The sequence below is a fragment of the Patagioenas fasciata genome, chromosome 8 (assembly GCF_037038585.1).
Source record: "Patagioenas fasciata isolate bPatFas1 chromosome 8, bPatFas1.hap1, whole genome shotgun sequence".
NCBI classification, from domain to species: domain Eukaryota; kingdom Metazoa; phylum Chordata; class Aves; order Columbiformes; family Columbidae; genus Patagioenas; species Patagioenas fasciata.
The window spans coordinates 23186242-23208320 of NC_092527.1; the positions used below are offsets into that span (position 1 = coordinate 23186242).

Genomic DNA, 22079 nt, shown 5'->3' on the forward strand with positions numbered 1-22079 from the left:
ACTTGTAAACTACTCTTAATTCCACACATGCACAAGTACTGCAGTCTCCCAATAACTAGGAGGGAAGATGTCAAATAAGGGATACTGTTGGTGTCCCCAGTGCATTGATAAATGGGAGAACAAAGTGTCACTCATCCTAACTCCTGTAAGCATTCCTATGTGAGAAATTCCAGCACTACATTGTGAAGCCACAAAGATTGCATTATAATCCCATGGATGTTTCGTTATCTTTGGTTAGGTCGTGATGACCACTGCACAGGCAGAAACTGCTCATATAAAAATGCCAAATTTCATTATTTTTTCTAGTCCCTTCCTCACACCTCCCAAATCCAGAATGGTTAGACACTGTAAGTACCTTCTACTCTGTCTGAAGTAGTTTGACATTTCATAAGCATTCAAGCAAACTCTTTACTTCACAGTGGAGTCAGTGACTCATGTCACTAATGACATGTTAGCAGAGATACAGAAAGAATAAGGTTTTAATGCAATATTCAAACATTGTTACGGAAACTGCCCACATGAGGAATGCTAGACTGCTTACATCCCTACAGACTCCATGTCAACAAAAATAACAGCAACCTTTTTGCTCAATAGATTCCAGCAAAATTTCAGTTTCACTAGAGACTAATGCCAAATGTGATCTTTCAGATCTCAATTTCTCTATAAAAGAAATGCATTATGTTAGACAGGAGTGGGTGGAAACATAAGACATTTAGGCAAAACATCCAAAAGACTCCTGCACAAGAAAATAAACACTCGTTTGAGAAAGTTGAACATTATGCAATGCACAGAACTGTAGAAGTGGTCTGTTTTCTGCAGTAAAAGGAATGAAACAGAGCACTTACTGAGCTAAGTAGAAATCTGTGTCCAAGACAAACCTAAATTCTTAGTTTTTAATTCAATCAAATTTTGAACAACTTCAGTTGGACACTCTGCTTAAATATACACTCTGAATATCTTTGATGTGTGGATTTCTTTGTCAGTGTTAGGAATATTCATCATGCCCACATCATAGAAACGATGTGTTCAAAAGCACTAAGGTTATCTGTAACAGACTGTCTACTTCGTTCCTGACAAATATTTTGTTATTGAGATGCTATCTAGTGCTTTTTATAGTTGAAGTCTCAAATTCTTCCTAGGTCATCCTGCTAAATAACTGTACTGGGCTTGACTAGGCTAGAGTTAACTTTCTCCATAGCAGCTCATATGGCTCTGTGTGTTAGATTTGTGACCAGAACAATGCTGGTAACAGACTAATGTCCTGGCTATTGCTGAACAGTGTTTGCACAGCATCAAGGCCTTCTCTCTTTCTCATTACCCACCATAATGAAAATTAAGGGATACCCAATATGTTGCAAGAGGACACAACCAGACAGATGACCTGAACTAACCAAATTGATATTCCATGCCACATAATGTCATGCTCAGCCATAAAAATGGAAAAGAGGGGAGTTTAAGGAGGGAGAGGATGTGTTAAAAACATGTGACAGATGTTACGCATATTGTTTAACACACTGCTGGGAAAGGTTTCATTTATATGGCAATAAACTGTGTAAGAAGCCAAATAGAATAATGACATTATCTCATAACAGATACATATTTATATCAAGATATTAACTTTTTTTTTTAAAATGGTAATTTACTAGATACAAATGATAGTATTTTTGAGTGCCATCTCATGGATACTTCTTACTTTTACTGCATTCATAGTAAAGCACCATTTGTATTACTGAATATTCTTAATGGCCTCTCTCTGAGCATGAAAATGCTGTATTACATCAAAAATAAAAAAACCTCTTAGCAGTAGATTTTCATACAGAAATCTTAAGGATAAAATAGAAACAAAAATGTACAGGCTATATGTTAAAAGTTGTTGCAAGTAATTTTCCCTATTGACTTCAGGGGAATTTCAACCTGTAGCTTTCAACTCTTAAACACTGCATCACAGTCACACATATGAAAAATGCTATGTAAGGCAGAACTAGTATAAATCTAGTTCTTAAACTGAGTATCTCTTACAGGGGCTTAAAGATTACTGTACATCTGAGGCAAAGCTTGTTCTTGCACACCACTGGAATATAGTACAAAGATGACTTAAAGAATGTGGTTATTGACAAAGATGTTTATCAAATTTAACAAAATATTCATTTTCTAGCAGTGGTATGAAAAAATCTGCCAAAATGAAGAGAAGAAGCCTGAAAGATTGGAATCCTGAGAATTTAGGATTCCTAAGCATCTGTTACTTCTACTTACACAACATACACCCTTTTGTTACCTTATGGAAGCTAAGGCATACACTTTCACACAATATTTATTTTCTCTAACCTTATTACTTGCAAAATAAATATGAGACATATACTCAAGTCTAGCATTCTTCTTTCAGAAAGAACTCTTCTGGAACACTGATCTTGGACCGTTCTTCACTTTAGCTAGTTTGCTTTTATCAGTTGTTAAAAGAACACATCTTTTCTATGTTTATTATTAAAGAACATAAAAAGATAAATGGAGAAGGGTTTAATACAGAACAAATAGGGAACGGTATTTTTACAGAAAACTAAGCAGATATCTAACCTACTTTAAGACCAAGATGTTATGCAAGTACAGTACATAGCTCTCCCTTGTACCCAAGGGCTATCTTTTGCAGAGCTACGTGGCTAGCTGTTGCTTTACTTCCCATACACATTTTGAATACTACCGACCACAAAAGAAGCTACAAGGTCACTTAAAATTTAAATAGCCAGGTATTTCACAAGGGACCCTGTCATACCTTTATAAAGTGCTGACAAACCACACTTGAAACCACCTCATCTGTCTAATACATCTTACTTCCTTGATATACAGGCCTCCTCTTCCGCTTTTACTGAATTAGCAAGCTGAATTCTGGAGAATTTCAGGTAATTGCATGCAGAACATTCTCTGCCACAGCTGGGCATAATGAAAAATCCAAATCTTACAGTAAAGACTGACTGCACAACCTTTACTGTAATACATAATAAGTCAAAAAAGACCACAGTGATCATCTAGCCTGAGCTGCACTAAAAGCAAACAAAAAACCCCACACACCACAAACCATAGGATGTATTTGCACTAATTCCCACCTGAAGTTCAACAGATTACTTGGACTAAATCATCCTTCTTAATTTTCAAAATTACCAGCGCCAAGGAATCTACCACAATTATTAGTAGTTCCAATTAGTAAAATAATAAGAATAATAGTAAATCCTTAATTGTGGTTTGAATTAGTCTGGTTTTTATTACCTCATTTGCTAAGCAACAGTAATTTGATTTTCTTTTAATCTTTAAGACTGAAGAATCTGGTTTTGAATATCAGTTACTTTATCTCAAATGTTTCCATCTAGTTTACCAAAAATAATACTAAGAGATGGCTTGATTACTGGCTGGAAGTGCCACGTTAGCTTTACTTTTACTAAGCTGTGTCTCTGGTCTTTCATGATAAAGCATGTGTCCCAAGTCCTGTATCCTTCTTTTAGGTCTTCCCTTTTCAATTTATCTGCATCCTCCTTGAAGTGTAATTACCAGAACCAAGTTCAGTATTAGAGTAGTGATCACAGCATTAACAAAACCAGAGCAATGTAATTTCACAACTGCTTGATATTCCCTTTGCCCATTCATCCAAGACTACCTTCATTCTTTTGTCTCCCCTTGACACTGGTAGCTGATGATACCATGACCCTTCAAAACTCTTTCAGAAGTCTGTGCTTTCGAAGTGAAGAATAAGGCACTATGGAAATAGAACCTACAAACAGTTTCTACGTTGTGATTTCTCTTTTGCTATTTATCGTGTCCTTCCATTTTATTATCTCAGATCTTCGAGGGCTCTGGAATATGCCCATGGAAATGTATGAGACTTCTATTTGAACTCATCTTATGTCGGGGAGCTTAATTACATTTACATGGAATATATTGATTTTAGAATTAGCCCCCTGGGTTGTTTTCTGCTATTTCCCTCATGAACACCTAAACACCGCACACTTATTTCTGTAGGATACGAATGCCCAGCCCTCCCCATATGCATTTTTTGGCTTCCTTCTCCTTTGTGATGCTTTTTCGATTCACACTTAAGCTGTACTCTAGTCCAACATTTTAATCAAATGTCTATTGTAGGGAAATAATGATTATATTACCTTAAGAATATTGCCAGATTTTATTTCCATTTCATTTCTGTTGATGCACTGGTCCTTATTCGAGGTTTTGTGTTACCTAGTTAGAATACTTTTGTAATGAGTTTCTCCTCTCTCTGGTCCCTGTCCTTTCTTCTGGTCACCCTGAACACAGAACTAACGAACTTCTACCTGCAGCATTTTATACCAGCCAAAGTTGGTACTTAGCGACAGTGAAATCATAACTTCAGTTTCAGTTCAGTGGGCACTAAATTGGTGTTTCTATATAACAGCACCTAGGATATGGGCCTAGAAAACATATGGGGCAACTTTCCATTCTTCTGACTGAACTTATAAAGAGAAAACTTTTGAGATTGTACCAGTAAGTCCATCTATAAAAGACTAAAAATAATTAAGCTATTTCTGTTGGATTAGGTGACTGATTCCAGCCAGTCAACTTGTAATGCAAGTATACCTGGTTTTAGCCCGATGAGCTTTTACATAGCCAAATTCTGGAAATAACTACTAGACAAAAAAAAAGCAAATTTAATGCTACAGACATTAAAAAAGCAGTTCATGTTTTCCAAATTTTAATAAGCTTTCTTGGGTTTTAAACATAATCTGATTTCAAGGGAAAAACCTTTTCTTGCTTGCTTTGTGCAAATTCAGAGGTCTAAATTCAGATTTCCACAATAAGTATAAAGGATTCAAATTGTGGCTCCTTAAATTAGCAGAAATGTTTGCCAGTACCATCAGTGGAAATATGCAGTCAGAAATAGACCAAAGTATTCTCTGGGTGAATACTGATACAGTGTTTTTTAAATGTGTGAAAGATTTCAGCATCCTCGGTAGTAAGAAAATGAATTGCCTTTTGACTTCACATTGTGGAAATGGAAGAATGCATCTGAAGTATTTACATATGGTTTTCCTTCTGATATTATAAGGAAGAAAAAAAAATACTCAAAACATACTGTTAAGTAGCAAAAAAACCCTAGTACTAGAAAGTTGTCCTGACTTTGTGGCTGCTTTTCATATAAACACGTTTTCTTACATATGACACTTCAACATTTGGATAAAGCATGAAAAATATCTGAGTAGATACCACATACAACAGAGTAGGAACTATGCTAGTCTGGACCTATTTAAACCCAGTTTTTCTGGTAAGAAGTGATCTTTGTCTGGCCAGCACAGGCTCAGTGGAACTATTTTACATGCTATACTCTATACTAAGTGAGGTTTATCTTCTAGAGCAGTCACCTGAATTCCAAAGAAAATATTTAGAATTTCATACCAGAACTTGTACTCCAGATTCTTCTCCACAATCCTTCTGTGATTTCTTTTCAGTGTACACAAGTTTCTTCTTATTCTGAAATTTATCTTCTACCTGGAGTTTCAATCAGTTCTTTGTGCTTGTGAGATAAGCAGGAACATGCAAAGGAAGGAACAAAAAGAAAAAAACAAAAGAGACAATGAAATAATAAAACCCTGAATACGGAACCTCGCTAACTCAGAAACAGAAGTGTTGCAGAGAAGAGCACAAGAATAAGACCTAAAAACCAAAAGACTGCAAACATATGTTTACACAGACAGCAACTTCAGTCCCCCAAACTGAAAATATTTAGCACCTATTTGCTCACAGGAAAATTTTGAAAAAGACTCTTAGTTGTTAAGCTCACTCATATCTTGTGCAGATAATTCTAATGCAGTTCACTCCTGCAGGGACCTCCTAATTATGTAGCTACTTTGAACTGGTATCCTGCAAAGATCTGATCTATGGCCTTTCCTCCATACAGCCTAAACATCTCCTCCTGCATCTGTGCATGGTCCTCCCCCTCAAAAAAAAAAAAAAAAGTACTATCTGCTAAAGTAACTATACTATCATACAATTTATTTTTATGTTGGTAGCAGTCAAAAAAGTTCTGGAGCTCCTGCTCTACGCTCTGTTTCTGGGTATACTACAGTGCCTAATTTTGGTACATGGTGAGACAAGAGCAGCAACTGCACAGTGAGCAGTTGGATTTCCTTGGCCTGTTTAGCTCTGTAGCTTATATGGAATCGCTGCTCTTGGTGACCTATTTGCTATAGGTCCAGGCACTGATGCATGCAGATCTGGTGACTTCCAACTCAGTATTGCTCGTGATAACATGTTAAAATGAGCAATCATGTAGTATCAAGTTTTTTAGCCGCTACTTAAAACCTGTGCAGCCCACAAGATACATAGAAAGGAGTGATTAAAAAGAAAAGTTAGCATAGTTTAGCAGCGAAATTGACATGAGATGCAACTCCTGTCAGACATCTGACTGACTAGTCAAAATCACTAATGCTAACATTTTACTACTCACTTTCTGAGTAATACCACACTAAGTTTTCTGATCTACTCTGGCCTACAAAGAGCTCCTGCAACACAAGCTCCTGAGACATCCAACAATACAGGATGCTCAGCAATGTTTATGGTTTACTTACTGGTAGGAAAGCACAGGAATCAACATTTAACTGTCAATTACCACTTTCAATGAATGTGCAGTTTACTGCTGTGGACAAAGTAAATCTCACCCACTCCAATAAGCAGGATCAGGAACATCCCACTCACTGAGGTATGAAAGAAGAGAAGGTTCTGCATTGTTCAGCTTTAAGAATTGTGGGCTTCTTTATTCTTCTACAGTTACACTTGTTCTTTCCTAAACTCTGCCTGTCTCTTCCCACAAATATCAGAACACATCCATAAGATCACTGTCACAGCTTCTGAAATAACAGTTTGTTTGTTTTAGTAAAGTATGTTTAATGAATCTTGTTTGTTTTAATGACAAGAAAAGTTGCAGGCTGGGTCTACTAGCAGTGAGATATGTCTGTGCTGTAAGCTGACTAGAAACCGTATTCTGGTGTTACCATGGCACTGAGGCACAGGTAATATACTGTGTCTTGATATTGCACTAACCACAGGCACATATCTTCTCAGTTTCTTCAAGCACAAACAGCAGGAGCTTATATCTGCTTAAAATCACATAGATGTCCCCAATGTATGTTTAGTTTAAGAAATAAAATAGCACCTTTGTACCTCTAAGCAGCACGCCCAAGTACATTATAAATACACCTGTATGACTAGTGTCTCTCCCTGAGCCCAATTTGTCTATTACATTTCTTTGTCTGAATATACAACCTTAGGCAAAAACAATCTCTCATACATCTCCATGAAACCAAACTCAACAGAACTCCATATCTAGATAGGGCCTTCCAAGATTAGTACAACTCCAGTAAAAGTTACAGTCTTCAAAAGAGTTGAAGAAAAAAATCTGTGCCTTTGTAGACACGAACTATAACATCAGTTTTAATACTATTAATATATATTTCCTACCAAGCAATCTAGTATAAAAGGCAGTTATTATTTTTTAAAAAATTTTTACCCTAGCTGTTTGATATCATACACACACATACCCACTCATTCCTGTAGTATTTCAATGCTCCCCAAATAGTAAAAAAAAAAATATTTTCCATAACCTATTCAACAAGACAACACTGCTAGCCATAATTTACAGATACAGAAGCAGGAGACATAGAAGTCTAGGTCCAAGCTGTCCCAAGTACTCTTTAGTTCCATACACCTGATGTAAGTTTTAAGATTCAACTTTTCAGAATGCTCAGGACTCTTAACAGTAAACAGCTCAGTTTCACATCATTTTAGCTGTACTGGTGATGTCAGAACACCAGCAAATTTGGCTACATGTGTCTCACAAATGTTAAAAAAATCAATGGCCACCTGTGAACTCCTGACCTATATTACCTGCTCAGCATAAAATAGTCATTTCGCATCCATGATGAGCAGAAACAGTCCTCCAAGGCAGCGTTCAGCTCTTCTAACCTGAGACCATTCTTTGTCTTCCTGCATTGCTCTGCACCCTTTCTACATTCTGCTGCAGACAACTTCTACTGATAAATCCCCAAACACTTTATAACTATGCAATGAATAAGGGGCTGATGGGAAGAAAGCCTTTTAAGAATAGAATTGAAGAGCACTACAATGGATAAATTATGGTCACACCAACAGCCTAAAATAAGAAATGTCCTAACATTTTAGCCATTTAGCCTTAAAATAGCTACATTAGAACAGTCTAATTTCTATACTTAACTGTGCCCAAGATACTGGAATCCTACTTCAGTCAGTATAAATCCATGCAGCGTGAGGTGTCAGCAGTCTGAATTCTGTACCTGCCAAACAGACCTCACATGTATGAACAAACTGAATCAATACCAAACCAGCAAGCACTGAGGGGAAGAGATGTTCTTTGCCTGTTGTTCTCTCTGCTATTTGCTTATAGTAGAGAAAGGAAGGAGAAGGGAAAAAAAAAAAAGAAAAAAAAAAGTTTTAGGAAGTATGCTCTCTACTGGTGTTGGATCCCTACCCCCCCGAGCAGGGAACCCCTCCAGATCACTCAGCATCCATCTCCGCATTTCCCTGTGACCAGACTCTCCCTGAGGATTTTCTGACTTCCTTTAAACTCTGCTACTTGCAAACAAAAGACACTTGCATTTCTCACTCCTCTGCAGAACAGTCACCTCTTCTTTATCCTTCATTATGTCTGTGCCTCTAACAGTCAAAGCAGAGCTAATCTCTTCCTTTTTAATACTTATATCAGGGTGCAGATCAGGAGTCAAGGAGCACAACGACAGGGAAACTGCTGCTCAACTATGTGGCTGCAGATGCTGTCTTTGGAAAATGCTGCTGCCAAACTCGCACCAGTCTCTTCTAAGAACATACATAAACTTAGATTTTTTTTCTTTCTCAAAGGCTTATACTTAGTTCAAACACTTCTATTTTCAAAAGAACAAGAAAAAATACATTCATAACACAAGGGCAATAATGAAGTCAAATTTGAAGTCACGGCATAATGATAAGGTTACAAAAAATTGTTTGACTGGGCAAAATGACAACTTTTCCCTAATCTTGTTCTCGGAATTATTTAAAGCCCGACAATTTTATGAGTAATTCAAGACAAGCTCTATGGTAACTTAACTATGGTAAGTACAAGCAGTACTTGTGGTTAGGCTATCCTCTATCTACAGCCATGTTAAATATTGGCATGAAGTCAAATAGATCAACTGAAGTTTATGTTACAGCAGTTTTCATCAGCTAAGGCTAAATTCTAAACTATTTTTATTTTTATGGATTCTATCTTGGATTCCCGAGACCCAAGACACTTCCTTGGAAAATATGCAGTAAAAATGACATAGTAAACTGCTATCATCACTGGTAAGAAATATAGGAAATTTATTTTGCCAGCACATTGTCTATCAATGTTATCACATATTAACTCCCCACCCAAAGAGATGGAAACTGTAAATCCAAAGGCCCAATGTTCAGCAGATCTTTGCAAATATTCTTTATATATTAAAGATGCTTGAGAAATCTAGGTATAGGACAGTTAGGTAGGGAAAGCAGGGCAGGTTCTCTACTGCCAAGAAAGAAGTCAGATGCAGAGTCTGCACCTACTACTCCACAACCAGAGAACATCAAACTTGCTCCAGTAACTCCATGTGACCCAAACCCATTTCTAGTGCAGCAGTCTGGTAACTATCCAAGAAAGGAAGACCAGAGATTACATTACATAAATATTAGCGAACTGCTTTCTTAATGTGCACTGTTCTATTCATACTGTTCTTCTGTCAATGTAATTGCACACATAGTAGCAGGATGTCTAGGCGCCAGAACGAATTCCGTGAGAACAGTTTTCACCAGAAGATTTCACCTCTCTCTTCTCAGTCCTGATCACTAAGTCAAACCTGGAAACAATGATTCACAGATCTTGTAGATAGGAAAAATGAGAGACTTAGTGGTGATACTGTCTCTACCGCATGATGACACTCCAGCTAAAGTCTTCAGTCTTCTGATGGTAATGACCCATTTCCTTTATGCCTGTGATGGAGCACTAACTCACACCTTCTCCCCATAATAATATTCCCTTTGTTTTACAGATGGTAACCACACTATTTCCCACAAATTACCTATTTGATTGCCATAATTACAATAAACTCAAAGCAGTCCTAAATGTACAGTTAACTGAACAGCAGAGCCGATCTAATGGACCAGTTGTACCAGAAAAGGAAAGCACCGCTCAGGAGCTTGTCCATTTAACACATTGGCCCAGCAGAAAACTGCGTTTTATTAGGTTCTTGCTGGGTAAGCTAAACTTAATTTATTTTGGGGTTCAATGACTGCCAGGGCTCAGTCAGCATTAGAGACAGTAGCAGTACTTCCCCTGTTCAGTAGTAGTACCTACAGGTGCCTTATGAAACCAAACCCTTGGTTCAAGGTTTGCTGCTGTTGTTTGAGACCTGAAGAAGGGACTGTATGCCCAAGAGTTCATGTGGTTTTCCTAATTGTATTAGTTGATGTAATAAGAACTATTATACCTTGAGAAACCAGATGTTACAGAAAAGTGCCTCTGTTACATGTTTGTCATTGGTTTCATCCAGCTTCCTACTGAATTCACTGGGAAAGCTCCTCTGCAATCAATGGAAATTTTGAATTGTAGACTAATCCCACGTAAATTTACATTCTATATTTTCAGCAATGAATTCACAAAAGTTACACATCAATAGCAGATTTTAACACTTGCCTGTGTGAGGTACCAACTGTCACCGAGTACTCTACTTCAAATAAATCCATTTGCATTCTGTGATCATTGTCCACACAAAACATTTGCAAATTTTGGTAAATACATATTTAGCATGAAAGCATGAAAATTTACTTCATTTATGATATATCAAAAGAGTTAAGATGGAAAGCTGAAAAATATTGGTTTGATTAAGCAGCTCTTCAAAATTACTTTGTATGCAGAGAAATTCTACAGCCAGAATCAACCAAGAGTACTTAGTCAAAATATCATTTATATCATATAAAGGATCTTTTCTCTCAGCAGCTAGTCTGATGATTCTTCAAAGACGTAAATAACAATTTTATAAAACCATGAATGAAAGAAACATCTTTAACTTCATTCAATCCACACATTCGCTATTTAAGAGCTGGTCTTTCATCTGAAAAAAGAACTGTGTTTTCATTATGAAATTAATCAAGAGCCTGGTTTCTTACATATTCCATTATTATTCTTCTTGAGGGAGGAAATAAATATAATTGCACTTGCTTTAATTACTGGTGGTGCTTCTCTAAGAATCACTCAAGACTTTTATCTCAAGATCAACTGCTTTTTTGTGGTAGAGAGAATTTATCTGTCTGTCAGGTCTGATCAGTAGTAACTAGCCCTGAAATCTATCTTCTTAATATTAGGTTTGTGCAAAAGGAATCACTGGTTTTGCATTGTTGAAATTTGCCCTTTGATATTGGAATACATTCTTACATAAATGTGGTTATGTTATACATAATTTTAATGAGCTTTTCTTGTTTTATGTTTCTTGCTACTGACATTACTTGCTGTTTATTTTATATTTATTTTGGACTATGGAAATCACATTAGACAAAAATAAAATTTGAGCAATTTTCTTATTAAAGTTCAAAATGGGTCATAAAGCAGTGGAGACAACTCACAACATCGACAGCGCCTTTAGCCCAAGAACTGCTAATGAACGTACAGTGCAGTGGTGGTCCAAGAAGTTCCGCAAAGGAGACAAGAGCCTTGAAGATGAGGAGCATAGTCGCCGGCCACCAGAAGTTGACAATGACCTATTGAGAGCAATCATCGAAGCTCATCCTCTTACAACTACACAAGAAGTTGCCAAAGAACTCAACATTGACCATTCTATGGTAGTTTGGCATTTGAAGCAAATTGGAAAGGTGAAAAAGCTTGATCAGTGGGTGCCTCATGAGCTGACTGGAAATCCAAAAATTCATCATTTTTGAAGTGTCATCTTTCTTACTCTATGCAACAACAACAAACCATTTCTTGATCGGATTGTGACGTGCGACAAAAAGTGGATTGTGTGCAACAACTGGTGATGACCAGCTCAGTGGCTGGACCGAGAAGAACCTCCAAAGCTCCTCCCAAAGCCAAACTTGCACAAAAAAAGGTCATGGTCACTGTTTGGTGGTCTGCTGCCAGTCTGATCCACTCCAGCTTTCTGAATATGAAACCATTCCATCTGAGAAGTCTGCTCAGCAAACCGATGCGATGCACTGAAAACTGCAAAGTCTGCAGCCGGCATTGGTCAACCAAAAGGGTTCAATTCTTCTCCACAACAATGCCCAACTGCACGTCGCACAACCAACACTTCAAAAGTTGAACAAATTGGACTATGAAGTTTTGCCTCATCTACCATATTCCCCTGACCACTTGCCAAACAACTACCACTTCTTCAAGCATCTTGACAACTTTTTGCAGGGGAAGTGCTTCCACAACCAGCAGGATGCAGAAAGTGCCTCCCAAGAGTTCACAGAATCCCAAAGCACAGATTTTTATGCTACAGCAATAAACAAACTTATGTTGGCAAAAAATGTGATGATTGTAATGGTTCCTATTTTGATTAATAAAAATGTGTTTGAGCCTAGTTATAATGATTTAAAATTCGTGGTCCAAACCCGCAATTACTTTTGCACCAGCCTGTTTAATTTTTGGATTCTATTACTTTAATGTGCTTTGTTAGTACACAAAGATTTTAATAGACGTAACACAATGCAAAAAGTCATCTGAAAAATTCTGTCTAAGAAACTTACATAAACAGATAACACTGACACATTTTACATCACAAAAAAAAAAAAAAAGGTGATAATTTATCTTTCGGGGATTTTGAACACATATTGGAATAATGTAATACACAGATTTTCCAATCGTAATTAATAAGGTGATATCTTTCCAGTATCGGTAAAAAGAAGAACCAGAACTAGGAAGCGCAACGTGAAATCTTCTGCTATCAAAAGGAATACCAGTACCTTTTCTTTCTTCTATGTAGAGCTTCAAATCAGAAAATTAATATTTTGTTATAGGTCACGTCATCAGTGTTATACTGTATAATCACGTCAGTGATTGCTGAGGAGACTTCATGTTATGACTTGGAGAGCTGCTTTTATAAATCAAGCCCTGCTACTGATCAAGGCCCATAAGTGCTATCACTGTACTGACAAAGCTAAAATAGGAATTATGGCCATAGAAGGAATTTCAATCTGCAGGTACTTCCTTTCTGCATCAGAAATTCACAGACTATGAAAAATGCAGGGATTAGAAGAATGCCAAGACTGGAAATTAAGACTGTTACATAACAGGAACTTTTTCATGGGTTAGGACACTCAGTGAAAGCTACAAACTAACTGGGGCAGAATACATTTTATGTTCTTGTCTTAGGGCTTCTTTTTAAAAGCTCTTATTTACATAAATTATCACCATTTTAAAATGACTGAAAACAAAAATGAAATGTCTATAGGCAGATGAAAACAAGAATTAATCCCAGTGTGTACCCGTACACACATACTACCTGTATTAATACATACTAAAATACCTTGATTTCCTATATGATGTTACAAAATCTTATAAAAATATAAATGTTAATGCATATTAAAATGTTTCATTTTATAGTTCTAGAGAGAAATCTCAGCTATTTACTTCTGCAAATGAATTTGTCAGCAGCAGCCACTGGGAAACACATTTTACTCTTTCATCATCTATATGATCATACAACTACTGGTTCACAGCTCTTGCAAACTAAGTTGGGTATTTTCTTGTTTCGGTAGAATAGAATTCATTAGTACTGTCTGAAATTGCTACATAACAACTATATTAGTCCTGAAAAAGTAATCCATGAACATTAATGCTTTTGAAGACCATTGCAAAGAGAAATTAATATAAATGTACCAAATAACACCACACTGAAAATCCATAAATTTCCTATACTCTGATAGAGTGCCAATGTGAAATCACTCTCACAGGGTGAAGATAAATTGCCTCCCTGTCATCAAGTTATAACCGCATTTAGTTATTCATGGAAGAAGTCAATTGTAGTAATCTCACCTCTCAATAATCCATGTAAGCTGTCTCTAACTCCTCATCTCTGTGAAGGGAACCATGATAGCTCAGGTAGAAAAAGAACCGTGTGATTCCAAGCCCAGAACTGAACAAATCTCTACTCAGGGTGCCACAGAGTGTTTTGGCTACACAAGAAAACCACTATCTATCTATCTATCTATCTATCTATCTATCTATCTATCTATCTATCATCTATCTATCTATCTATTTTAAAGAAAGGACAAAACATTCTCAGAAAATTACAACCAACCTGTCCCTTACAGAAGTTCATCACATTTGAGAATTCCTGTGATATTTTTCCTGCTGAACTATGTCAAAACAAAACCAAAGTATTATTTTTCTTAGGGCTTAATTTTGCTCTTTTGTTGGTATTCATGGTCTCCCTCACAGGAGTTTCACATGAGTCACAAAAATGTGAATCTAGATTTGTTATTCTCTTTCATTCATATTGTTGTCTATCTGGAGTCATATTTTACTTACAGTGTTGGGTTTTGGACAAACTTCTATTAAAACTGCAGAAGAATTGTTTTGTTTTCTTTGCACTGGCATAGAAACACAGTAAAGATTCAGTCAAAAACATCTAAAATGAAAGCTCTTATTTATTACTTATTTCCATAGAGACCAGAAGCCAAATCAGTCAGGACACTGAAGTGCTGCAAATTTTACAAATACAGAATGAATGACAATGTGTTCCCCAAGAGCTCATTATACAAAAACTAAGCTGCAACAGGTGAACTAAACAAGTGTGCAGGGTGGAGTTTGGAAGATGGGAATAATAAATGGGTTGCAAGCAATTCTACGGCAATTACAAACTACAAGCCTCCCTGCTGGTATCAGATTGTACTCACTGATTTCAGCTATCTGCTATCCACAAGCACAGAGACCTAGTTTTCTGAGAAAGAAGATAACTGCCAGAAAGTTGCCAGAAACAATGTATCTTTGTCTGAAAATAATTTTGTAATGCTGCCACCAATAATATGCATAGAACCAATCACACCCATGAATGACGGAAAAAACACAGCTTCACCATTTAGGTCCCAACCCTATTTCTTGGTACATCTCCATTAGTGATTTAGTGCGTAGGAAGGGTTCTTTTTAACAAAAATTTGCTTTGCGTAGAAGTGCTATGAGTACAAAGTGAGTTTCCTTCCTTGTGGAAGAACCAATACTGACAATGTGCACAAGGGGTCACCAAAGGCATCCCGCTCAGGTGTGGAGACCTGGTTCTTCAGCAGTCCCTGCTCCATGCCCATGTGGTACACTCTTTAAAACAATTGGCAAACTCATCTGCCAGTGAAGACTCAACATAGGAAACAAGTTCTCGAACCATAGCAGATTGCAGCAACTCAAAGCCTGGTGCCTCCTTCTTTGCAGTCAGCAATACGACAGTGCCTAAGGAAGTGAAGATCCTCCTAACAACTTCTACTCTCATCTTTAACCTCTTCTGAGAAAGTAAGTCTTCCCGTCTTTTCCTAGTTAGGTGCTTTATGAAAATAGGATTATTATGGCAAATAAGCAGGTTTTTAGGTTTGGGGTTTTTTGTTTTGTTTTGTTTGTTTTTGTGGTGGTTGTTGTTTTGTTGGGTTTGTTTGTTTGATTGATTGTTTTTAATTTCAGCCAAACCTCAAAACACATATAAAACAATGACAAACAAAGGAAGAAAATCATTCCATTATAGGAAAGAAATGACCAATGCATAGTTGCAAATAAAGAGTTTAGCCAGATGTTAGAAAACCTGCTGAGACATGCATGAATTGAACTATTAATAATGGGATAAATGGTTTCAGCTTTAGGTAACCAGTCAAAATTATTTGTTTCACATGTAAGAACTAATAGTGACGGCTGTTGAGATCACAGTGCTCAACTAACACTACAGATCTTTTATTTTAGGAGTATCCTATACTTAGCAGTGGATAATTTTTATTTTATAAGCAATAATTAAGATAGAGACAGTAACACAGATATTTCCCACGTGCACACATACAGCCAGATATACACAGTCTAGTCATAGCATGGGTGGAGCTCACTGCCAGTGCTACACCTGCTCTGCTCCTTAAGGGCTTCGATCTCAAAAGTCTCCAAATCTGACAAGCTGGTACTTTTCATGACACTACATTTACTAGAAAAATGTAAAGAGAAAAACACAATAATGAGTGGAATAGGCTTCATTGTAGGAAATGTCTGAGGCACTACCCACCAACATTCAAGAACAGATTAGCTGCAACTCTAATATACAAAGCAATATACTTTGGTATAGTATTAACTTTTTCTAACTATTTTCTTAACAAAAAACTTATTGAGACCAGTAATAGAAATTAAACTTCTTCCCAGACAACTGCAACAAATACTTTTAATGGAGGATTTGGGAGCAAACAAGCCCCAGGCCAATAAGTACTTTGTGCAAAGTTTTCAGCAGTTGAAGAAAGGATTCTTTCTGACATGAACAGTATGTCTTTCTACAGGAACAGTTCAGAACTTTGCTTGGGACTGCTGCAGCTGTCTAGAATGGGTCTTTAAAGCAAAACCTGTCAAAAGGAAGGAATCTATTTTTTTTTTTTTTTTTGCATTGGGAACTTAACTATTCATTTCAGTTGAGATACCTGGAAGAACATATGAAAATGCTGTTGGCACCTGTCTTTCAGAGCAGAGACTCTAAAAAGCAGGCAATGAACAATTTTTGAACAAAGCACTATTTATTCATTTCAACTAAACGTTATAACTTCACCTCTTTTTTTTTTCCTTTTTGATAAAAGGCAGTGTAAGATTTGATGTTTATTTATAAATTTATCATGCTAAGAACAGAGCCTATGTATCTCAACATAGCAAAAAACAAGATACAAAGCTCAGACATTCCACTTTTATCTGCATTGTCCTCCACTGTTCTAAAAGTTCTGCTGTGCATCCTACAGTAATCTGCTTATCAATCCTAAAAATGGAGCTGCACAGAAGCAACCTTAAATCTATCCATTTTATGTCACTTTATTTTGCACATTCTGCAGGCTTAAAAGTGAAACCTAGAATTTTTTACTTCTACTTTGAAGCCCAGAGTGCATACAGAGTGGGAGAAAACAACTGGAACAGTGGTGAGTCCACTTTCAGTATTATTTGTGTTACTGCTTTCAGCTGAGGTCTGGGTGCATAGAATGCCATACACACTGTATGTTCTATCTTCTTGGTAAGGAAACTAAATAAAAACACATGAATGCTATTTGACTGTTGATTTAAATGCACAAATAAAGCAGTATTTTTTCCTGTTTGTTAACCTGACCACTCAATATCCCTAACTTAAGAGAATCTCTATCACAATGTGTTCACAGTCGCATGCAGTCTTAACTTGGTTGACTTTAGAACCTTCCTATAGTGAAGTGTTAGAAGACGCACAGTTAACCCTGAAATAATACATTGTTCCCACACTTAGTTGTTCCAATCTGTAATTAATGTTATAAACTTTGTTTTGAAGTGCCAGTGCACTCAGTTCTAAACAAGCAAAAATGGTAACATGCCCTCTCTCCCAACACTAACCAATACCCAAACTAACCCTTTTCCATGACTGATTTATTTCTCTATTCCTGTTTGGAGAATGACTAGAGGTACAAAACACAGGCAGCAAGATAAAGGATATCTGATGCCAAAGGACAAAGAATGGTTTACCAGTGAGATATGCAAAGATCCGCACATACTTTTATACTGTAAAACCAAGTGCTAGTATGTGTAAAGCACTACCTTCCTGTTGTAAACAGTGATTTAATTTCTCAACAATGGCAGGTATGCTGACAAAAAAAAAATCTTGTAAAATTCATAGTTCTGCTTCTGTGCAGGAAGAGACAGATGTATCAGGAAAACATGGAGGATGGAAATTCCACTTTGGAATCAAGTCGAAGTTGAAAGAAAAACTAAATACAGGACTCAGCCTCAATTCCATTTAAAACAGCAACAGGCAAGAGGATCAGCAATGGAAGTCTACCTAGGTACAACGCTAATGTGTTTATTAAATAAACTAGCTTAGTTTGTTTTCCAAACATGTAGTTATATATTTTTACTATAACACAGACTAACGATTTTTGTTTAACAAAAATAAACAAAACAAATCTCACATTAAAAGCATCTAGGATCTGTCTCTGGCTTCAGGGTATGGACACAGTGCAATACCATTGCAGGTTTTTTGTTAAAATTTTATTGTAAATCAATACACTTTGAATAACTGAGTTACTTAAATTTTACCATTAACATTCCCCTTTTAAGCATTTAGCTAAAATAAAGGGTATCAAATTGATACACAAGAATGTTACCATTCAACCACTGAGCCAGGAAAACAGAAATTGAGTATTGCAAAACTTTCACAGCTCACAAACTAGCCCCAGGAAGCCTAGTGGGTTTCTGATCACTGTCTGTATTTCTTACATCCTATTGCGTACCAGAAACTGACACTAACCTTTCACTATCTACAGCAATAACTATACTCCCCCACAGTTGTGTGTGTGTGTGTATGTGATGATTCACTTGCTTTTATTCCATGGAACTGATGATTCATTCAATCGTCTCCAGATCACATTAACATACTGAACATGCACATAAAGGAAGCAAAAATCAAGTTCTTAAACTTCGTGATGATTTTTTTTTTTTGAGAAAATAAGAAATCAGACATGTAGAGAGGAACGAGAACAGGTTATGTTTCTGCTCAAAGGCAAGGTTTAGGAAACACACCCAACCCACGTGTAAAACGAACTGCCGTGTTTGACCGGCGGGCTGCGAGGTGAGCTCCCCGCCCTGCCCGGGCCGGGCTGCTCCCTCTCCTCCGGTACCTGGTGCGGGAAGGCACGGCGGACCGGTGTCCCCAGCCACCCGCCCCCTCCCCACAGTGAGGAGTTGTGCCTCTCCTCCGCCAGTGACATCTTACATAATAAGCGAAGCTAATCACGACGGAAGCAAGCCAAACTGCCACGGAACATTAGCCGGGGATAACTGCCGGCAGGACCAGAACATCGCTAACTAGCCGCTCCGGCGCCTTGCTAGAAAAATCCTCCCCGGGGTGGAAACGGCTCCCGCAGCAGCCAGACGCGAAGCGTCCGTCACCAGCCGCGCTGCGCGCCGTCCCCTTCAGGAAGCCGCGAGCATCGGGAACAGCATCAGCCTCTCCCGAGCGCACTCCGCCGTCCCCGCGGCCGCCAGCACCGCCGCCCTGCCCGGCTCCCTCCTTAGCGAAGAATTCGCGGAGAAAGTTACTCGGCGGCCCCTGCCCCTGGCGGCCCCGCTCCCCGCCGCCGCCGCAGCGCAGTTCAAGAGCAATGTCACGTTCAACAACTTGTTATGACACATGATTCCCCCTCCCGCACACATCCACACCCCGCCGCCGCCTGCCTGCCCGGCGGCCCCCGCCCGCTTCTGCCGCCGGCCGGCTCGGCGGGCCCCTTACCTTCCCCCTCGAGAGGCCACGGGCACCCGCGGGCGTGTGCGAGAGTGGGGTGCGTGTGGCAGCGCGGGCGGCGCCGGCTGGGCGGGCGGGGGGCGGGGAGGGCGGTTGGGCGGCGGGAGCGCGCGCCTCGCCGGAGTTGTTGGCGGGCGGCGGGGGAGGCTGCGGGGCGGCGCGGGGAGCGGGCGGGAGCGGCGCGGAAAGGAAAGCGGGGGGCGGAGGAGTTACCCGGGGCTTGTTTACGCATTGCCGCCCCGCTCGGTGCACGCATTTCACTCTCTGATTGGACACAAACTGGGGCACAGCCTGGCTTGGGCACTGCCGGCCCGGCAGCGCGGCGGCCCCCGGCGCCACTCGGCCGCCGCTGGAGCCCCCGCTGGGTTGCGCCGTGGCAGGACATGGGGCCGCTGCCGTCCCCTCGCCCCTGCCCGCCGGGATGCGCCGCTACCCACTGCCGCCAGCAGCCCTCCCTCGGAGGCTGCCCGTCCCCCGCCTCCGCGCATGCTCAGCGCTCTGGCGGGGGTGCGGAGACGCATGCGCTCCCGCGGCTGCGCACGCTCACTGGTGCGGCGAGGCTGGCGCCCAGCGGGTGCCCGTTCATTGCCCTCACCTCCCGCCGGAGGTCGGTGCCGAGGCCGCTGTGCGAGCGGAAGTTTGGTTTCGGGGATCCCGGCTCACCGACCAGAGGGGCTGCCAGGCCGGTGTCCGCCCGCCTCTGGCGGAGGGAAGACGTATCGAATTGCGTGGCGGCCGCGGCTGCCGCGCTCCCCGGGACGCGTTATATAACGGGCGGTGCGTCTTCGGGGTAACCGCTGGAAGGGAGCGGCTTCTCCTCGGGACAGCTCTCCGCGTTTTTTACGTGGCTGCGTTTCTCAGTCAAAGAGACGAATTTACTCTCTCCGGCTCCTGCCGAAGAACCGGCTCCCGGCAGGTAGCGGGAGCAGCCGGGGAGCGCCACTGCCCTTTTCACGCCGATCAGCGGGCAGGTGCATCCTCGAGGGGCCTCGGATCAGGCCGAGCACAGCCGGCCTGGAGGTTCATTCAGATCGTAACAAGAGCACAACATTACAAATGAAGAAGAAAAATGACCCCTTCACCTCATGCTCTTAGCACATTAAATCAGGAGAACTACCAAGGTTGAGGGGTACACGAGCACGGCCTATCAGGTGCAGAACACACACTGTCAGTAAGGTTTACTGCTCTGTGAACAACTGCCATATTATTCCTGTTAGTGTAGGCAAAAAGACCAGTGCAGTAATGGGTGTTTTCTCCTTCCTTTATTTCTGCTGTGACACATACTCAGTAATTTCTAGTGAAATAAATAATACTAACGCATTAATGAAAATATAACACAATTGTATGACATTACCCATGTATTCATTAACTCTAAGCAACTCGTGACTGTTCCTTTTATTCCCATCCCGTAATCAACAATGGCAATAAATGTGGCATCAAAATATAAGCCATAAGAGCTCTTTGCAATAGGAATCCCTAATTTGGATTCTCAGTACGCACTACAGGGATTTCCCTAAATTTTAGACAAATAAACTTTCTCAGTCAAGTGTTCATGAGATTTAATAGTAAAGCACTCAACTTCCTCATGCTGGTAAGAATCAATATTACCTGTAACCTGCGTTGTGTTGCTGAAACCATTTCCCTGCAAGCCAGTAGAGCAGCTGGTCAGCAGTCCGGACTGCTGACATCTATAGCCAAGCATTCACCTGCAAGCTAGCACCTTTCACAAGTTCAACTTTTTTTCTTAGATGGAAAGCAGGAGAGCATTTTTGAAAGGTTCACTTTAATCTATCCATGATGCTTTCCAACTAGCAGGCATTAAAAAAAAACCCAAACCAAACACAAACACCTTCTCCCCCCTTCCCGCCCATTACCTAGGGAAGTGTTCTCTTTTGCCTACTTACATCTGTTTTACTTTTAGCCGCTTCAAGCCTTCCTGGGAGCACTTACCAGGATATCTGAGTTTAAGATGCATCTGACCAGGTTGCAGCATCACATTTAGACATCAATGTGCACTGTCAGTAAATGGATATTCTGAGGCTTTGCTGGTCAAACTAATGTTCATCTTGACTGTCAGGTCAGCTGCTGTTTGTAATTGAGTTTCTGATAATCAGCTAGATTTTTGATAGAGCAGTACATTCCTTTGAGTTTATACTCAATGGAGGTCACACAAAGCACAGAATACATTCTGCTACATTCTGTCTATCTCCACATATCCTAAGTTACTTACAGAAGTCACTAATTTTAAACATAGTAATTAAGTGCATTATAGAGAATCATGTAGACCAATCAGAGGGAAGGAGAAGCCTCCATAATTGCTTTGATATAGACATTGGTGGAAGAGTAAATAAAAGCATGGATGCACAAACCATTGGCTGAACTGCACAGTGAGAAGAGAGCATGTTCAGTCTACCTAGGATACTATCCTCATTTGCAGTCTTATGCCTCTATTGTGATGTTCTAATTCAAAGAGACATTTTGGAAACACAAGGAGAAAGGGCACCAGTTAAGTATAAATGCAAGTTTTGCAGAAGGCTTTCATCATGGTTATGTCTATGTATCTTCCTAAAA

General features: G+C 39.6%; 1 protein-coding gene across 4 annotated transcripts in view; it reads right to left on the minus strand.

The window, feature by feature from the left end:
- PCGF5 (polycomb group ring finger 5) overlaps nucleotides 1-19585 on the minus strand; it is a 71289-nt gene extending 51704 nt beyond the window's left edge. For 2 of the 4 annotated variants that reach the window (XM_065843219.2, XM_065843215.2), the window contains exons 1-2: nucleotides 19497-19585; nucleotides 5413-5530 (exon numbers count right to left, since the gene is read on the minus strand). The gene's annotated coding sequence lies outside the window, so the exon portion shown is untranslated. Of the gene's footprint in view, nucleotides 1-5412; nucleotides 5531-7899; nucleotides 7944-19496 lie in introns of those variants that run through there. The other 2 variants (XM_071811923.1, XM_065843217.2) reach the window with 2 other exon arrangements.
- Nucleotides 19586-22079: the final 2494 nt, after the last annotated feature.